This window comes from Ictidomys tridecemlineatus, chromosome 11 (assembly GCF_052094955.1).
Source record: "Ictidomys tridecemlineatus isolate mIctTri1 chromosome 11, mIctTri1.hap1, whole genome shotgun sequence".
In the NCBI taxonomy this organism is placed as follows: domain Eukaryota; kingdom Metazoa; phylum Chordata; class Mammalia; order Rodentia; family Sciuridae; genus Ictidomys; species Ictidomys tridecemlineatus.
This window is the reverse complement of record NC_135487.1, coordinates 60,178,130-60,196,778: the sequence shown is the minus strand read 5'-3', so window position 1 is coordinate 60,196,778 and position 18,649 is coordinate 60,178,130. Positions and strand designations below refer to the sequence as shown.

Below are 18,649 nucleotides of genomic sequence, written 5' to 3'. Positions count from 1 at the left end.
GTAGACTTCTGACCTCCAGAACTGTAATAAATAAATAACAATAAAATTATGCTGCTTTCCATTAGTGGTAACTTGCAACAGCAGCAAAAGGAAACTAATGCACTTGGGTTCCCTGGAATGTCAGTTGCTGAGACAGAGAGCACTGGGAAAGGAGCAGGAGTCAGGAGCTCTACTGAGGTCGGGCTGGATCTAAGAGGCCCATTATCTCTCCAAGCAGAGATACCAAGTGAACAGATGATGACCAACTCTGGAGCTAGAGAAAGTGTAACTTCTTCACATGACCTTGAACAAGTCCCTTCATTCCTGTAAGCACTAGTGTCTTCTCTAAACTGGGGGTTAAATCTTCCTTGTCTGCCTCAAGGAGATAGATTCAGGGAGACGTGTATGCAAGCGTTCAAAGTGAGCCACTAATATAAGGTATTTGTTATTCTGATAAATTGGCCTCTAACCCAAAGACAGTGGTAGTGATTTCTCACAGAGACCTTTTAAAGTCTTCTGTCTCCACAAAGCTCATTACATCCCATCAGGCTCCACAGAACGTAGAGAGTAGCACTGAGGGCAGTAAATGGCTACAATTTTCAGGGAAACACCCGATCACTCTGGATATGTCCAATTAATTAAACTGTAAGGAAAATCCCACCCTCAGAGCTCTCGGCGACTGGGCCACCCACTACTCCAGTCCAGCCTTGCCCGACTGTTAACTGGGACAAACTGACATCCAACAGCCAAGCAGTGGGCATGTGTATTTTATTGACTGCTAAAATGATTAGTGAATTTGAAAAGGCTATGGAGTCCAGTGAGTCAAGCCCAAGCTTCCTCCAAATACAGGATTCATTCACCCATGGGGCCTAGAACAGGCAAGGCCTGTGGTCCTGGAACTACTCTTCCTACCACTTCTTCTCCACCCAGGAAGGGAAACATTTGTTCCTGATGAGACCGGGATCCCTTCAGTAGCAGGTCCATCAATTACCAAACCAGTGTTATCATCCATGAACTAGGATTACAATCCCAGGAGAGTGTTTTACATATATTCGAGGTACTCACTAAAAGCTCAGTAACTAGTTGCCTTAATCATTATAATTATTACTGTTTTTAAACTTTCACCCCAATTTTTTAAATCAGTCAAAAATATGTCCTCTGAAATCTCCATTATGACAGAGTAAGTCATATCCCTTCCCCTCCAACAGACTTAAAATATTTGAAGAAGGCTTTCATTACCCCTCTCCACCTCTCTTCCAGGGAAAACAGAGCCAATTTCCTTCCCATCCCTCATAATAACTCTCAGAACTCCTTCCTATCCTCACTGCTTATTCTTATGTGTTCTTACATTTGGCCACGGTTCTCTTAAAACATGGCCTTTGATGGAACACAGCGGTCTGATCGATGTCAAGTGTACTGGGACTACTGTAGAGCAAATATTTAGCATTAAAGGACTCATTGTTTCAATTATTCACCACCAAATTTCAAAGATGGCATAACCCGGTGTGAAACTTCACTTAAGTGTAAATTTGGATCCTGGAGATGATACAGCCAATGTTTGGAGTAGCTCTTTAGGTCCCAAGGGCCCAGCATTTTTCAGGCAACAAAACTTGAGATTTCCTCCAGGTCCTTGGGTACAATAACACCCTTAATGTGATTATAAACTCAGCTTCCTTACAAAAATTTGCCACTGAGCAAAGGCAAGACTTTAGTAAAATTACATTTACATAAAAGGATTTGCACGAGAGACAGGAGAATATTTATAGAAATGTGATTTGGGAAAAGCAAGGTGCCATACAAATATTTCCATATTCACAAGTTTGGAGATTGGTGAAGGTCTCTTAACTGTACCTTTTGCAAATGTCATGTGTCCTCTGCATATAAATCAATGAAGCCAAAGAAAGCTCCAGGTCTTCTGCCCAGGAAATAAGCAGGGTAGTCAGTACAGCACTGAATTAGGAGACTGGCCCCTGGACTCACCCAGCTCTGCCAGACACTGCCTGACCTTGAGAATCTTTGATTCCTTTGAGTTCTAATCTCCCTGTCCCAAAATAAGGACACTCCCTTTTATTTTTTTCTTCACCTCTGGGGATTGAAATCCCAGTGCCTCACATATGCTAGGCAGACACTGTACCACTGAGCTACATTCCCAGCCCATTTTATTTTATTTGGAGACAAGATCTTGCTAAATTGCTGAGTCTGGCCTCAAACTTGCAGTCTTGCCCCAACCTCAAGAGTCACTGGGATTATAGGCATATGCCCACCAGGGCGTCTTAACCTGCCATCAAGAGACAGCTAAGTCAGGGGAGATGTGTACCCACTGAAGTTTCAAAGATAAGGATATATACATTTTTTTTTCCACATTAAAGGAGTTTTTAGAGATATCACATGACGTTTAAATCACCAAGAATAAAATGTTGGAAGAGGACACAAACTTGGAAAAGAGTTAACGATTCAGTAAGTCATAAAAGAGGTATTCGCTCCAAGGATATATACATTTTGAGGGTAAAAGAACCATAGCATTCATCAAATTGTAGATATTGGAGTAACTGTTTTACAAATATTCATAACCATTGCTAATACTTAAAAACTTACTATATGCCTCATGAATAATATTTTACTAGAACATAACACCCCCATAAAATAGATACTCTTATTGTCTCACTTTAACAAGAAGAAAGGTGAAGTTCAGAATGATCCGATAACTTGCCCACGTCACCCAGAGGCAAGATTTCTGCACAGGGCTGAATCCACGGAGTCTGCTCTTGTTGCCTCCCAATTAGCTCAGACACTAGGTACCTCGGCTAGTTGATTATCACATCACAGTGTGGAACTGTCTTTAATTTGCCCATCTGTAGGCTGGACTTTCTGAAAGATCAGTAGGGGTTGGCATGTTCTGTTCATTCATTCATATTAGCAGGCCCAGAGACCAGTCCAGGAGGAGTGGCCCCGCCATTTGCAAAGCTGCTTCCTCTGAGAGCTAAGAAGGCAGCAAAGACAGCATTAGGAAAATGAAATTGCTCACGCTTGCAAATGCACACATTTTAGGTTTATGCTGACACTATTGCTGTTTGCATCACTTTAAAAAAGAAAGACTTCAGTGGATTATTAAGACTCAGAATATCACAGGTAAAAATTCATTTCTTATTAAGTTTTTATACTCAACCCCATAAATTACCTTGTTCGAGTGTTTCTGTTTATGCAGAAAAGTTCCCTTCCATTATGCTTCCATTCTTGGAAACCATGACATGAAATTAACTTTTCCTGATGCTTTGTATGTATCTTCAACCTAAAGTAGTAGACAATTGACTTTCCATGAACTACTAAGTTTTGAGGCCCTTTAATATCAGCCCTGAAGCATGATAATTATATATGTCTAAAAATATCTGCATACATAGAGAAAATAATTTTACTTAGTAACAGAAACTAACACTGGCTAATATAAACAGAAAGTGGAGAAGGAACATTTTTTAGAGGAATACTATTATATTATAGAATCCAAGGTTTGATTATATGCTAGAAAGAGCTAGAACCAGGGCCTGAGGCATGTGGAAGACCCAGGAATTCACTCTCTTTCCCCGGCTGATTTCACCTCAAGTGCTCTGTGGGTTGGCTTCACTCCTCCATCTCAGTTCCTCCGGCCATTTGACAGAACGTGACTTCAACAGCTCTTCACTTTTCAGGTCCTCTTATTTTAGCCACCAGGCAGGAAACTACCTTCTCTTTCTCAACTCTAGTTCCAATCCCCAAGGAACCAAGTAAGAAAAGACCCTGGATGGATCAACTGTGGTTGGGATGAGAGCAGCCTGAAGCCACATGGCTGCTTCCATGGTAACTATGGAGAGAGAATAACAGAGAAGCAATTTCCAGAATGGGAAGGGTGGCTGAGGGAAGCGTGGTCAGGCTGCAGGCCAATGCCTTAACATGTGTCCCCTCCACACCTTGCTGAGTTAGACACTCTTCTTAAGTAGGCAGAAAGCTCCTAGTTCATCATGACCAAGGTCCTGACCATGGCTCAGGGGCCTCGGGATGCGGCTCTGTCCCCCTTAGAGCACGCTCATCTTCCTGCACTTGGATCTAGTCACTGAGTTTCTCTTCATCTCTTCAGAGGTGGAGCCTCTTTTGAAGTCAAGGCCTTTATATAAGGTCGCCTTGGCTTTCTGCCCACACCACACCTCCTTTCAGCGTATCTTCTTGGAGATCCTGGGGCCACTCTTCCAGAGCAGACTGTCACAACTGCAGTGACAAAGTTTGGCAGCTTCTGAGCTGATTTTTTTTTTTTTCTTTTCTCTCATACTGCAAGCTTCGTGAAGGCAAAGCCTGTCTTTCAGTTTGTATCTAATTCTCTAGTGTCTGGTTCAGTACCCTGTGATGGTAAATGCTCGAAAAAACTTAAATGCATATTTTCAAGAGAAAAAGTGAACAAGTGAGGGAGGCCAAGTCCTAAACTTTCAAATAGTACCCAAAAGGGAGGTGTGGTCTAGAATCCAACAAAGTACTTCTCACACCTCATTTTCCAACTCAAAACACTTACATAGACAGGAACCAATTGGCAGGTGACGGCTGGCAAGGACAATCCCAGAGGCATAAGGGACGCTTTGTTACACCAAGGCAACCCTGAAAACAAAGTCAAACTGTGGTCCACCAAGAAGCAGGACTCCTGCACTGGAGGAGGCCAAGTGTGCACTCCCATCCCAGGGATTTTCAAAAAACAGGCCATCAACCACTCATCTAAAAACCAGAAATCCCGAATATCAAGGTCCTTTTTAACCTAAAGTCCAAAGATATATCACCAGTCATTACTTAAGACCCACAGCTCCCACTAAATATAAATGACTCCTTCTGTGGTTTTCACACTAACTGTGGCTTTGGAACATGGTTGGCATATATTAAAAAAATTTTCCCTTCAAATTAACATCTTAAATAAAATTACAACTACCCCAAATCAGTGGTGAATCATGCCAGGTGGTGAGGTGCTGAGATGGTGGGGAGTGGGGACCGTCCCCGTTTACTTAGAGATGTAGTAAAATATATTGACGTAGAAAAATACAACAAAAATACGCCTAAACTCAGTTAAATTTCCACGATGCAGTGCCTGGAAATAAATTCTAAAACATAATATATTCAACAAGTGATCCTATAGGAGCAGTCTCATTTTTTTTTCCTTGAAAAAAAATACAAGTCAATCCTAAAAGGTAAAGAACACAAAATATAAAGCCCATCATTGTTTTCAAGATCAGATAAAGCTGCCACCTGGATTATTGGCTACTATGGGTGTGGACTGTTTTGCTTTCTCAGCACACTTTGGACTCTCTTTAGGATATCTCCTCTACTACTCCAGCTCATGGATCCAGGAGTGGAACCTACCATTTTTATACACTCCACAGTCTGCCCCTTTCTCCAGTTCTTTCCATGGAAGCTTCTTGTTCAACTGTACAGGTGTAATTTCTTAAAAGTAATAGAGTACTACTTATGTGGCTCTTTATTTAGTAAGATTCCTATTTTGTAATCAGGGAAAATAATATGTTCATTGTAGAAACTAAATCTAAGAAAACAAATCAGAAAGAAGAAAATAGGCACCTCTCATTCTACCACTCAGAGGTTTTGTTTACACTACTCTGGGCCTGGTGCAGGACATATTGTCCCTGTTCCAAGAAAGAAATTGATAGCCAACCACACAGGTAATGACTTTCGATTCTAATAAATGCTACCATGTAAATATCCAGGCTAAGATGCTATGAAAACATGATGGGATCTATTATTCTATATTTTGAGGTCCATGTTTCCTATATTTTTCCATTGTAACTGTTGGGTATACATTATTTTTTACCAGCTGGGTTACACAGTGCATACTACTTTGCAATAGAAATTTCATTTGTCCTTTCCAAAGCTAACTTTCACAAACAAGGGAGTTGCTTGTCTCAGAATTTCCCTCAGAAATCCCAGGAAACAATGGGTGGCAAGAGAGCCATCACTGAGTTACAATTGACCACAGATAAAAATCAAGGAACTGTGTTTTCTGTAGCTCTCTGAAGCAACTGAATCACCCCTGGCCAAAAGGGGGCCAGTATGGTGAGCAAGATGAAGTCATCACTTCATCTCAAAGGCACAATGTAAAGTCCATAAGAAAACATTCCAGATCCTTTTTCTTTCTTCCAGGCTCTTGCAAATTGGTTGAAAAGGCCATTACTTTATCACAGAGCTTTGGGTTTTCTGATAAGACCTCATAACAATATCATTTGGAAATCTCCTCAACTTGCCCTGCCCCATAAAATACAGGTAAGATTGGGAGGGTTTGCAAAACTCTGCATTCAATGGAAATTTAACTAAGACATCTACAATGTTCTAGGTGGAGCTATGAGGTGTTCTCTGTCTCTTTTGCCTAGAAAATTTCACTTTCACACTTGCTATCTCTGTTTCACCCATTCCCATTAATCTAGACACAAAATCTCAATGTTTTCTTCAGTTCCCACAAAAATAATTCCCTCAAAAACCCTCTGTGAGTAAATATATTTACTAAAGAAAGTAAGTAAATATAGTTACTAAAGAATGGTCATAGTCATCATCATCATCATCATCTTCATCATCACCACCACCATCATCATCATAATCAACCAGATAGCACAGCACATATCAAACTAATTGAAAATCTCACATTAGACATTATAGTCCCTGGTATCTCTAGGTGTCCCTTATTGACCTTTTAGAACACAGCATCTAGTCTTCTGCCAATTTCCCCAATTCCCTCTCTTATCTCTGCTTCTCCATTTTCTTTTCTACCACTGATGAGAGTTGAACAAAACACAAATTCCCTTTACTTTCTCAACTACAAAAGATTAACCATCTCTTTTTGTGGCCTGGGTCCCCACATACCAATATTTTCATTGTTTTACCATCTCTTCCAAATGACATATTATGGTATTTTCCCAAACAAAGCAATTCCCTCTCTCAGGAAAAGTCTGGTGTCAGCTGTTAGAATTATACTATTTTCCTCTTTGTATTTTGGGCTTGTAAAGACCAAAGACCATGATGAGGCAGTTCTTGCTACTCCAAACTGCCCCCCCACACACTGGTGGACATCTATAATCTGTCCACACAGCCTGCTCTTTCAAGCCTCAATTTTATCCTTGGATTCTCAGGTCTAGGAAAATACTTTGAGATTATCTAACACAACCCTCTAATTTTACAGAAGTGCAATGATCTGACATTCCCACAGCCACAGTGCAAGTTAGTGCCAAGCCAGACTTTCACAGGTCCACATCTCTCCCAGGATAGTCCTATTAACAAGGGTTCCTCAAGTACATTCCTGTGCTCACCGAGTCACCGTATTAATGCAGACAATTCAAAAAGGACAAAGCACAAAAGGTACATGCTTATGTTTGAAATATATTTAGGTACTGGTTTCTACCTCCTTTGTAATGGAGCTAAAGTCTTCTACCTCACAGTTTGTAATAAATGGATCTGCAAGTATCAATATGCACATTTCATGATATCCTTTTGTGAATGGTAAGGTATATAAGGTATAGTGATTGAGATCCATTTCTTTCCTGAGAACGGGATTCCAGGGGAGAAAGGGGTGTGGGGAATATTTGGATACTAGAAAAATGGGCAACATTACAATAAGCTCTTTGGGCAGAAGAAGGAAAAAGAGGAACTGAGAATAGTCAGCTTGCAGGCTTCTATTCAGATATTCAACAAACAAGTAAACAATCAAACTTCCATGATAACTCCCAGCTCATTGTATAGTCTTCTCATAGTCTGCCTTTGAAAAATGAATGTGCCATTTAGTACATGTTCAAATACTGGCCCTTTTTTTCCATGGAAATTTACCTTAATAATTCGTTAGTAGAGGAAACAATAGAAGAGCAATGTGACACCTCCCTAAACCTATGCTTGAAAGAACACACTCCCCAGCCTAATTCTCAGCTAGCATTGCTTAACTTTCTTCATCAGTTCCTTCATGATTTCCCATCTTGGTTTTCAGGGAAGAATGACTTCATCCAAAGTGTACACGAAAGCCCAGACTCTGCGTGGTGCCCTGGCAGACAGGCAATGCCATAAGCAAGCAATACAGATTTGGCTCAGCCTTTGTGCTCTGCCTCTGAGCCTGAGAACTGACCCACCAGGCCAGATGAAAGCTGCATTATCCACATGCTACATCAAAACTATCAGGCATGGATTAGGACACACACACTGCCCAATGGACAGCATTCCCCAAAAACTTTGGGCATGTGGAGATGGAATTTGGCTGCTTCTCCTTTGAACAGAACATTCCAAAATAACATATAGGTAGCTCTTGAAAATGAGCCCCCTTGACCAACTATTCTATAATTGCTAACAACAAGGGACTAACCCCCTACCCCTGGGTTTCATGCCCGTCTCCCCCAGCTCAGTTTCTAGGAGGCTTTGATTTTCTACATGGAAACAGTACCACTTTAGTGCAGGAATTCTCCATTACTCTTAATGAGGAGGGAGAAGTGGTTGTATAACTAGGAGGAAAGTCAGCAAAAAACAAAAAACAAAAACAAAACTATGTCTACTCTATTTTGTCCTCAGCCCACTCATATTTGTGTTGATGGAAGTCACACCTATCAAGTCAACAACATGGAGCACAAGAGCAAGTGAGGCCTACCAACTGTTGTTCTCTCCCTGTATTCTCGGACTCCAAGTTATATACGATTCCTCCCAGGAACACAGAGGCTGCACCAGATCTGTCAGAGAAACTATAAATCACCTAATTAAATAATATGAAAACAGAATCATAGTGTGGCAGTTCTCTGATTAGCTGTCATATTGCTCTGAGCAAGGAACCGCAAAGGGAAAAATGCTCCTTCATTTTAGATGTGGAAAATTTCATTTTCTTCACACACACACACATATACCCCTACAGATTTGAGAACTCATTATATGGGTATTTTTTCAAAATGACCAAGATGTTTGCAAATACCTAACCCATTGCATCTATTACTGATGTTATTTTTTTCCTCCCTCCTACAACATTTGTTTCAATCCAGGGATTTAAATCTCCCATAAAATATTTTAGACATCCTTCACACCAAGGCTCAGACCACAGCTGGTATGAAGAATGGAGCTTTTGCTAAGTACACCTTGTTAACCAGGACTTGTTCAACACAGTTAGTTTATTTTTTTAACCATCTCATAAAATTTCAGCGATAAGCATACAGAACTTGGTTGAACAGACTTGAAGAAATGTATGTGCTACAAACTCATCAAGTCTGTCTGGGCTGAGTTTCTATCTCTGTTCACGATGGGGGGAAAAAAAAAAAAGCCTTGATGGGGAGAAATATGATTAAACAAGGACAGGGGCACATCACAGAGCTCAGTGTTCCAGCTGCGGTCCTCTGAGGGGCTTCAAAGGACCTGCGAATTCCCTGAAATCACATCTGAAACTGTTTTATGTAAGCCTTATGTTAGGCAAGACCCTGCATAAGCAATAAGAAAACAAATACCACAGACAAGAACATTTTTAAGGCCAGGATACCACAATCGTGGTATCAAGAGAGAAGAATACAGTGGTTAAGAATGTGGAACGTGACTCTATGGCAGACCAGTCTGGGGTTGAGGCCAGCTGTACCTCCTAAAAGTGGAAGCTTGAGCAAATTACTTCACTCCTCAGAGTCCCTGTTTATTCCTCAGTGAAACAGTGAAAAAAAAAAATGGGACATACAGATCAGATCTCATTGGATTATTGATTATTATGAGAAAAAAATGAAGATGCATTTAAAGAACAGTGTATTTGGATTAGTACTTATTACCACTAGCTGCTATCACCCGCCTCAGCCATTGCACCCTTTGGGTTAGTCAGGGAAGAAGTTAGTCAGGAAAGTGAAGCCCAGTTCACCTAGGACTTGCAGAAATGGAAAACCAGCAAGGAAAATTCCCCACATGACCAATTAAAACCTACCCCATGGGTGAAGACCCAAGTGAAGCCTGTGTTTCTTCCTATAAAATCATGACAGGAGCATGTGAGGATGACTATCCTGGCTCACAGGAAGGAAAAGAGAGAAGTTAATTTCTTAGGCTGAGAGCAAGGAAACTTCTTCAGGCTCCTTAGAACATATGAGTGTTGAACAAAAGGAAATCCGTGCCTGTGTCCACCTCTCAGGGTGATTGCTCCCACACACACTTCCCATGATGCAGCGAGCTGGGGGAGACACTTGGGAAAGGCCACTGTTTCCGTTGGATAAATTTTATTTGGATTTTTGATGTTGTTCTTATGAGATCTATGCTCTTCCATCCCCTACTTGATGTTTCTCATATTCAAACTATGGATTTTTCTGTTTAATTGAAAAAAAGAAAAAGGAATGTATTTTGCTGTTGTTGCTCTGCCTCACCCTGCAAGTGAGGTGAACTCTGGGAAAATGGGCTGCACTAAGCTTTGGGAGTCATCAACAAAATACACGAAGAACAGGCCCAAGGTGCAGCACTAAAGTCAAAGCACAACCTCCTAGAAGCATATGTAGGAAAGGAAAGAGCACAGGTTCCAAGGTCATTTTATGTACTTTTCAAAACTGCTTTATCAGCCCCTCTTGCATATATCAACATTGTTCAGTTCATTTTTCATGGAATGAGGGCTGGAGAGAAAACATGAAAATTTTGCTCTGAAAGAGAATATCTGTTAATAATAACAACAATTTTTAATCTCACAAACAAGCCAATTAATTAAAAGAGATTCCCACTCGCTTTCATTATCATCACCATAACAACAACAAAAAATGTGAGTCATTGACTGCTTATCACATCCCAGCCTGGATGTTTTTGTATATAGGAATTCTAAAAGTCAAATAGCATTGTTATTATTTGACAGAGGAGAAAACTGAGCCTCAAAGAGGTTAAGTTTTTGTTTTGTTTTGGGGTTTTGTTTTTTGTTTTTTTTTTTGTTTTTTTTGCCTTATGCTACAAAACTAGTAAATAGCAGAGCATATACTTACACAAAGATCAGTTTGATGCCAAAGCTCAGCTTTTTTCCAAGTTACCTAACATGACAATTCTATTTCTCTACCATGTGAAGAATTGTCTCTCATAAAAGGAAGCTAATCTTTCCAGTTTAAAAAGAATGAAAGAAAATTGTTTGAGGTGGTACTTGTACAATAATTTTCGAAATATAATAGCCACATGATAATAGCACCAGCAATCCAGGATGTATTTTATAGAGCTGTTAATATATGCCTGGAGTGGTCAAAGGCTTTGCCACTCACTCGTGGCAAGTAGTAATGACCAATAAAACCTGCCTTGTCATGTCTTAATGCCATATTAGATTATCACGCATAATGAAATGTTTTCAAACTGCATTGTTATCAGAAGAGAAGAAAAAGTGGCGGTTTAACGTGCAAGCAAGTTGAGGAGAGGGCCCTGAGATAAGACCTTGCCTAACTCTACCACAATGTGCTATTGTGACCTACAGCACATCCCAGATCTCAGGATCTCAGCATCTCCATCTGTAAACTGAGGTTCACCAGGACAAGTTAAGACCCTTTCAAGCTTCACCATTTATCCCACAACAGCTCAAGAAGCACAAACCAGGCACATCCTGTGCCAGGGGCAGAGGACACCACAGCAACCAGGCAGAAGCCCCTGGTCTGACGCTGCACCTCAAATGGAACGGAGGTGAGCCGAGACTCTGCCCTGTTTTAGAACTTCCTCCTCGTTTACAGTCACAAAAAAATTTCCATGCAAACATAACAAAACCTTGATAATGGTTGAATTTGCTGATGATATGGGGAGGGAGGTTTCTCTCACTATTTTCCCTACTTTTGTGACATCTGATATTACTAATCATACAAATTTTAGAGAAGAGCTTTGGACAGACTTTCTGCCTTTGACAATGACCCACTATGTATATCAGATAAACCTTCTCATCAAAGACAAGTAGGAAAGAGAAACAAAATATTTGTTAAATGCTTTGAAACATGTGAAAGTTAATAAGATTGAAGGGTGGGTTAAGCCACCAGCAAGGAAAGGGAGAAGTCCAGAGAAAGAACAAGGAATTAGGAACCTGTTTTCCCTCTGTGGAAGTTTCTTTTTTTTTTTTTCCAAGTTTTTAAAAAATTATTTATTTATTCTAATTTGTTATACATGATGGCAGAATGCAATTCATTTCATATTACACACATAGAGCACAGTTTTTCAAGTCACTGATTGTACACAAAGTATTTTCACACCATTCGTGTCTTCAGACATGTGCTTTGGGTAATGATGTCTAACTCATTCTACCGTCTTTCCTACCAGCATTTTGCCTCCCTCCCCTTTGCCCTATCTAAAGTTCCTCCATTCCTCCCATGCTCCCCCCTACACACTGCCATTATGAGTCAGCATCCTCATATCAAAGAAAATATCTGGCCTTTGGTTTTGGATTGGCTTGCTTCACTTAGCAATATAAATTCCAACTCCACCCATTTACCTGCAAATGCCATGATTCTATTCTCTTTTAATGCTGAGTAATGTTCCATTGCGTGTATATATACCAAAGTTTCCCTATCCGTACATCTACTGAAGGGCATCTGGTTGGTTCCACAGTTTAGCTATTGTGAATTGTGCTGCTATAAAAATAGATGTGGCTGTGTCCCTGTAGTATGTTGTTTTTAAGTCTTCTGGGTATAGACCGAAGACTAGGATAGCTGGGTCAAATGGTGGTTCCCTTTAAAGTTTTCCAAGGAATCTCCATATTGCTTTCCAGATTGGCTGCATCAATTTGCAGTCCCACCAGCAATGTATGAGTGTGCATTTAGGAGCTAAGGAAATTGGTATTTGTGTTAAGTCCTGCTGGGGGTGAAGAACATACCTGAGCATGCCATTTGTTCTGGACTGGGATCCCCATGGACCTGTTCCCCAGCAGGAAGGGAGAAGAGATGGCTAGTAGGCCCTCAGAGAGGACTATGGACCATCTTCACACCACCTAGTCTAAAAAACGGAAGCACAGTGTTTCCAGAAAGCTAATACCCCATGTATCAGATTCTGTCTATAAAATACTGTACACACATAATCTCACACAATTATAAATACCCAAGCTCATGGGGAGATAAGAAGATATAAACAAAGAAGAGCAGAAATAACAAAAACAGAAACACATCCTTTTATGGAAAAACAAATAGCAAAATTAGAGATGCTGAAAGGAGGAGTTGGTCTTGGATCATTAGCCCTGAATGCAATCACACATATCTCTATAAGAGAGTGGCAGGTTTTTTAAGACAGACACACAGGGAAAAAGTAATGTGAAGAATGGGCAGAGAGAATCAACCACAAATGAACGAATGCCCACAGCTACCAGACACTGAAAGAGGCAAAGAATGCATTCTTCCCAGGGCATCTAGAAGGAACATGCCTTGACTTAAAGGCCTCCAGAATTGTTGAGAAAATACATCCCTATTGTTTAGGCCATGCGGTTTTTGGTATTTTTTTACATCAGTCCCATGAAACCAATATAAATGATGAACTCAAAAATGAGGGTCAAATGGAAACTTGAGACCTAAAAACATATTAACTATAATTAATAACTTTTCCAATGAATTTAACTTTAGAAGAATAGACCCAGTCAAAGCAGGAATTAGAAACCAGAAGAAAACAATGAGAATAAAGCACAGAAAGACAAAAGGATGGAAAAAATAGGATAAAACACATTATTGAATTCGGTAAGAAGGTATAACAGCACATATGTAATTATAGCCCAAGAGAAAAAGGAGAGTGGGCGGACAAAGCAACATGTGATAAGATAATAAAGAGCTGAGAACTTTCCCAAGCCAAAGAAGATATCAGTCCTCACAGAAACCAGACAAGGAGGCTTAAAAACCCCAAGCATGCTATATAAAAAGAAAACTTCATCTAGGCTCATTATAATAAAACTGCTAAAACTACAAAGAGAAAAACCTAAAATCAGTCTACAGGAGAAAAAGGAACAAAAATTAGATTTCTAGCTATACTATCAACAGAAATAAAGGAAATCAAAAGTAAGCAAAAAAAAAATCTTTAAGGTGTTGAAAGAACATATTTAACAGTCTAGAATTCTATGCCCAGAGAAAATATCCTTAATAATGGTGGTGAAATAAAGCATTATAGTTGAACAAAAGCTGAAAGAATTTGTTAGCAGCAGACTTCAATACAGAAGGCACTAAGGAGTGCTTTCTAGGCAAAATTTTTTAAAAAGTGATCCCAGGTGGAATATCAGAAGCAGGAAGCAGAGTGCAAAGAGAAGAAAGACTGTACAAGCAAACCAAAGGCACTACTCTTAACAGAGCCCTAAGAGTACAGACATCTGGGGCCTGGAAAGGAAAGGGGCAAAACACACATAAGTGACATGTAAGCCAGAGAGAAAACTGCCAGGAAGTATTCTAAGACATAAACCAAACATGCACACTGTAATTTCCAGCGTAAGCACCGAAATGAAAGAATACAAAACTTGCAAGCTCATAGAGAGAAAAAGTGGAGGGACTACATTGCAAAACTTATAACAACAACTCAAAAGAAGGGAGGAAAAGAGGAGAAACAGGAACACAGAAAAAGCAGAACTAAAAGAAAGAAGATTGTAAATTTCAGCCCAATTCTGGGTGAAGTTACATTAAAAATAAGTGAACTAAATGTTCCAATCAAAAGACAACCAAGGAGGTGCTGGGGCTGTAGCTCAGTGGCAGAGCACTTGCCTCACATGTGTGAGAGACTGGGTTCGATCCTGAGCACCATATATAAATAAGTAAAATAAATAAATAAAGGTTCATTGACAACTAAAAATATATAAATGTATAAAAAAAAAAAGACAAACTATGGGTGTGGTGTAGCTCAGTGGTAGGGCACTTGCCTAGTATGTGTGAGGCCCAGCGTTCAATCCCTAGCACCTCAAAAAAAAAAAAAAAAATACAACTATATGTTGTATACAAGAGACATACCTAAAGAATCAGGCTACATAAATGTAAAAAGTTAAAAAAATTAATAGATTTATATATGTATATATAAAGATTAATATAGATATTATTATATGTAGCATATATACTATATGCCTGCACACACATGCACACGCCAGGCAAATCCTAACCAAAAGACAGTTGTGGCTTTGTTAGAATCAGATAAAATAGATATTAAGAAAAAAAGTATTACTAGGTATACTGAGAGTCACTTTGTAATGGAAAAAAATAATAAGTCTACCCTCATTGTATGAAATTTTAACAGATCTCTCTCAGAAACTTATAAAACAAAAAAGACAAAAGAAATCAACAAGAATATAGACAATTAGAAAACCATAAACAGCAAAGTTGACCACATAAACATGTATAGAGCTCTGCACAGATAACTAGAAAATGCACATTATTTCCATGCACATAGGAAATGTACAACAGGCCATATGCTATGAAAACAAACACATCTCAGCACATTCCAAAGTAGTGATCAATGCAGGGTTTGCTCTTTGCCACAAGACTTTGAAGCTAAAAATGAACAGCAAAAAAGATGGGTAGGAAATCCTCAGCAGAAATTAGAATACTCTTAGCTGAATGATTACAAGATGAGTTTATACAAATCATATAAAATAATTTTATAGTCATATAAGTGATTTCATATAAAACTTTTTTGTATCCTACAACAAAACCAGTACTTAAAAGGAAATTTATTATTTAAAATCTACATTACATTAAGATGAAAACTGAGAATCTACAAATCAAACCTTTCATTTTAAGACTACTCAAGTTTCAAAGAAAGTAAAAAAAAAGAAAATGAATAAAAACAAGAGCAGAAATGAAAAAGAAATACACAATATAGAAAGTTAACAACTAGAACAAGGAAATATTAAAAATAAAATTCTAAACCTTCTGAAAGACCGATCAGGAAAAGATGGCGTTCAAAATTCAAAAGGTGACCTCTCCACAGATCATGCAGGCATCAAATATAGAAGAAGGTATTTAAAAAAATTAATGCTAATAACATGAAAACTGAGATGCAATGCCAAAGTTTCAGAAAAAGAAATCTCACCAAAATGGACACAAAGAAAATCTGAAAACCTGAACAATCTTAAACCTATTAAAAATTGTAGTGCATGCAATAATGAAGAAATGGAATGAACCTAAGTGCCCATCAAATGATTAATAAAGTAAATCTAATATAATATATATATATATATACACACACACACACACACACACACACACACACACACACAATGGAATATTATTTAGCCATAAAAAGCATTAAATTCTATCATTTACAACCACATGGCTGGAACTAAGGCCATTATGGTAAGTGACATAAGCCAGGCATAGAAAAACAAATACCACATGATCTCACTCATGAAAGAAAAAAAAAAAGGATTTCATAGAAGTTATTAGTAGGACAGTGGTTACCAGAGTCTGGGGACAGTAGAGGGGAGGTAGAAATGAGGAATGGTTAGTCAACAAGTACTAAGTTACAGTTAGGAGAAATAAGTTCTAGTGTTTTATTGTATGGTAGGATGACTATTGCTAATGATAATGTACTGCATAGTTTTTAAAAGACACTACAATGACTTTGAAATTTTCAACAATAAGAAATTATAAGTGTTTGAGAACACTTATATGCTTACTCTGAGCTGAACCACTACACAGTTTACACAGTTGTATACATACATCAAAACATCACAGAGCACTCTACTCAATTAGTAGAGTGCTTATCTACCACTCTCAATCCTCAGCACCACCAAAAAATTTTTTAAAAAAACATACAAACAACAACAAAATCATACAACTATGCACGATTCTCATGTGTCAATAAATATTTCAACTGTAATGTACATATAAAAAATCTAAATACAGACAATTCTAGATATAGACCTTACATCCCTCTCCAAAATTAACCCAAATGAATCATAGATCTAAATATGAATACAGACTCCTAAAAGATAACATAGGAGAAAAATCTGGAGGACCCTGGGTATGGCAATGACCTTTTAATTGCAACACTCCAGGCCTGGTCCATGAGGATTGATAAGCTGGAATTTAATAAAATCAGAAATTTATGCTCTATGAAAAGACACTGAAAAGATAATGAAAAACAAGGCACAAACTGAGAGGAAAATATTTTCAAATGACATATTAGGTTGAGGACCATTATTCAAAATATATAAAGAACTCTTAAAACTTAGCAATGAGAACAAAAACGAACCAATTAGAAAACTGGTCAAAGACCTTAACAAACATTTCACTAAAGAAGGTACACAGATGGGAGATAAGTATATGAAAAGATGTTCCACAACATGTGACCAGGGAAATGCAAATTAAAACCATATGATACCATTGTACACAGATTGGCCAAAATCCAGAATACTGAAAAGACCAAATACCGATGACGATGTGGAGCATTAGGAACTCTCATTCATTGCTGGTGGGACTACAAATTGGAGTAGCCTCTTTGGAACACAGTCTGGAAGTTTCTTACAAACATAAACATATGATTCAAACACTGGCACTCCTTAGTATTTAACCAAAGAAGCTGAAAACTTAAATACCCACACACACACACACACAAAAAAAAAAAAACTATATACACATTTATAGCACTTTATTCATAATTCAGAAAACCTGGAAGCAACAAAAATGTCCTTCAGTAGGTGAATCACTAAATAAACTGTAGGCCATTCAGACAACAAAATGTATTCACTGCTAAAAAATGAACTATCCAGCCATGCAAAGACCACTGCATATTACTAAGTTAAAGAACTCAGTCTGAAAAGGCTAAATACTGCATGACTCCAAGTGAATGACATTCTGAAAAGCAAAAACTATGGAGACAGTAAAAAGACCAATGGTTTCCAGGTATCAGGAGAAGGAAGGGATAAATAGGCAGACCACAGAATTTTTAGGTCCATGAAACCCATTCTTTATAATACGACAATGATAGTTACATGTCATTATATATTTGTTCAACTTGTAGAATGTGTTTTCTGTCATATGCAGAAGCTAGAGAGAGAAAAAATATAATAAACAAACATAAAAAGAATTTCATTAAATCAGAAGGGAGAACATTAGAATAAGAGGAAGAGAATCAAGGAGGAGAGAGGAAGAGAGGGAAAGGGGAGCTACCGGGGAATGAAATCAACTGAATTATGCAAGTGTAAATATAGCACAATGAGTCCCACTTTAGGTATAATTATAATGCATCAATTAAAAATAAATAAATAGAAGGGAAACAGTAGAGGAAAGGGGAAGGGAAGGTACTGGGGAAATAAGTAAGCAAACTATGTTATGTGCATATATGAATATGTCACAAGGAATTCCAATACTATGTATAATTATAATGCACTAATAAAAGTATTTTTAAAAGGCACAAACCCTATGGACTTTATGTGATCATGATGTGTCAATGTAGGTTCATCAACTGTAACAAATGCACCACTCTGGTGGAATGGTGCTGCTATGACAAGGCTGTATGTGCCTGTGGGCTGGGAGTACATGGGACATCTCTTATCTTCAGCTCCATTTTGCTCTGAACCTAAAACTTCTGTAAACAAAATAGTCTATCAAGGGCTGAGGTAGAGCACTCACCTAGCATGCATGAGGCACTGGGTTTGATCCTCAGCATCACATTAAATAAAAAAGATGTTGTGTCCACCTATAGCTAAATATTTAAAAAACAGTCCATCAAAAATTGTAATTTTTGTAATTTAAAACCTTACACAACAAAACATCCTGATAACCAC

At 38.5% G+C, this 18,649-nt stretch overlaps 1 protein-coding gene across 2 annotated transcripts in view; it reads right to left on the bottom strand.

Moving 5' to 3' along the window:
- Positions 1–18,649, bottom strand: part of St6galnac3 (ST6 N-acetylgalactosaminide alpha-2,6-sialyltransferase 3) — a 508,389-nt gene that overhangs the window by 464,036 nt on the left and 25,704 nt on the right. The gene's annotated exons all lie outside the window — the stretch shown is intronic.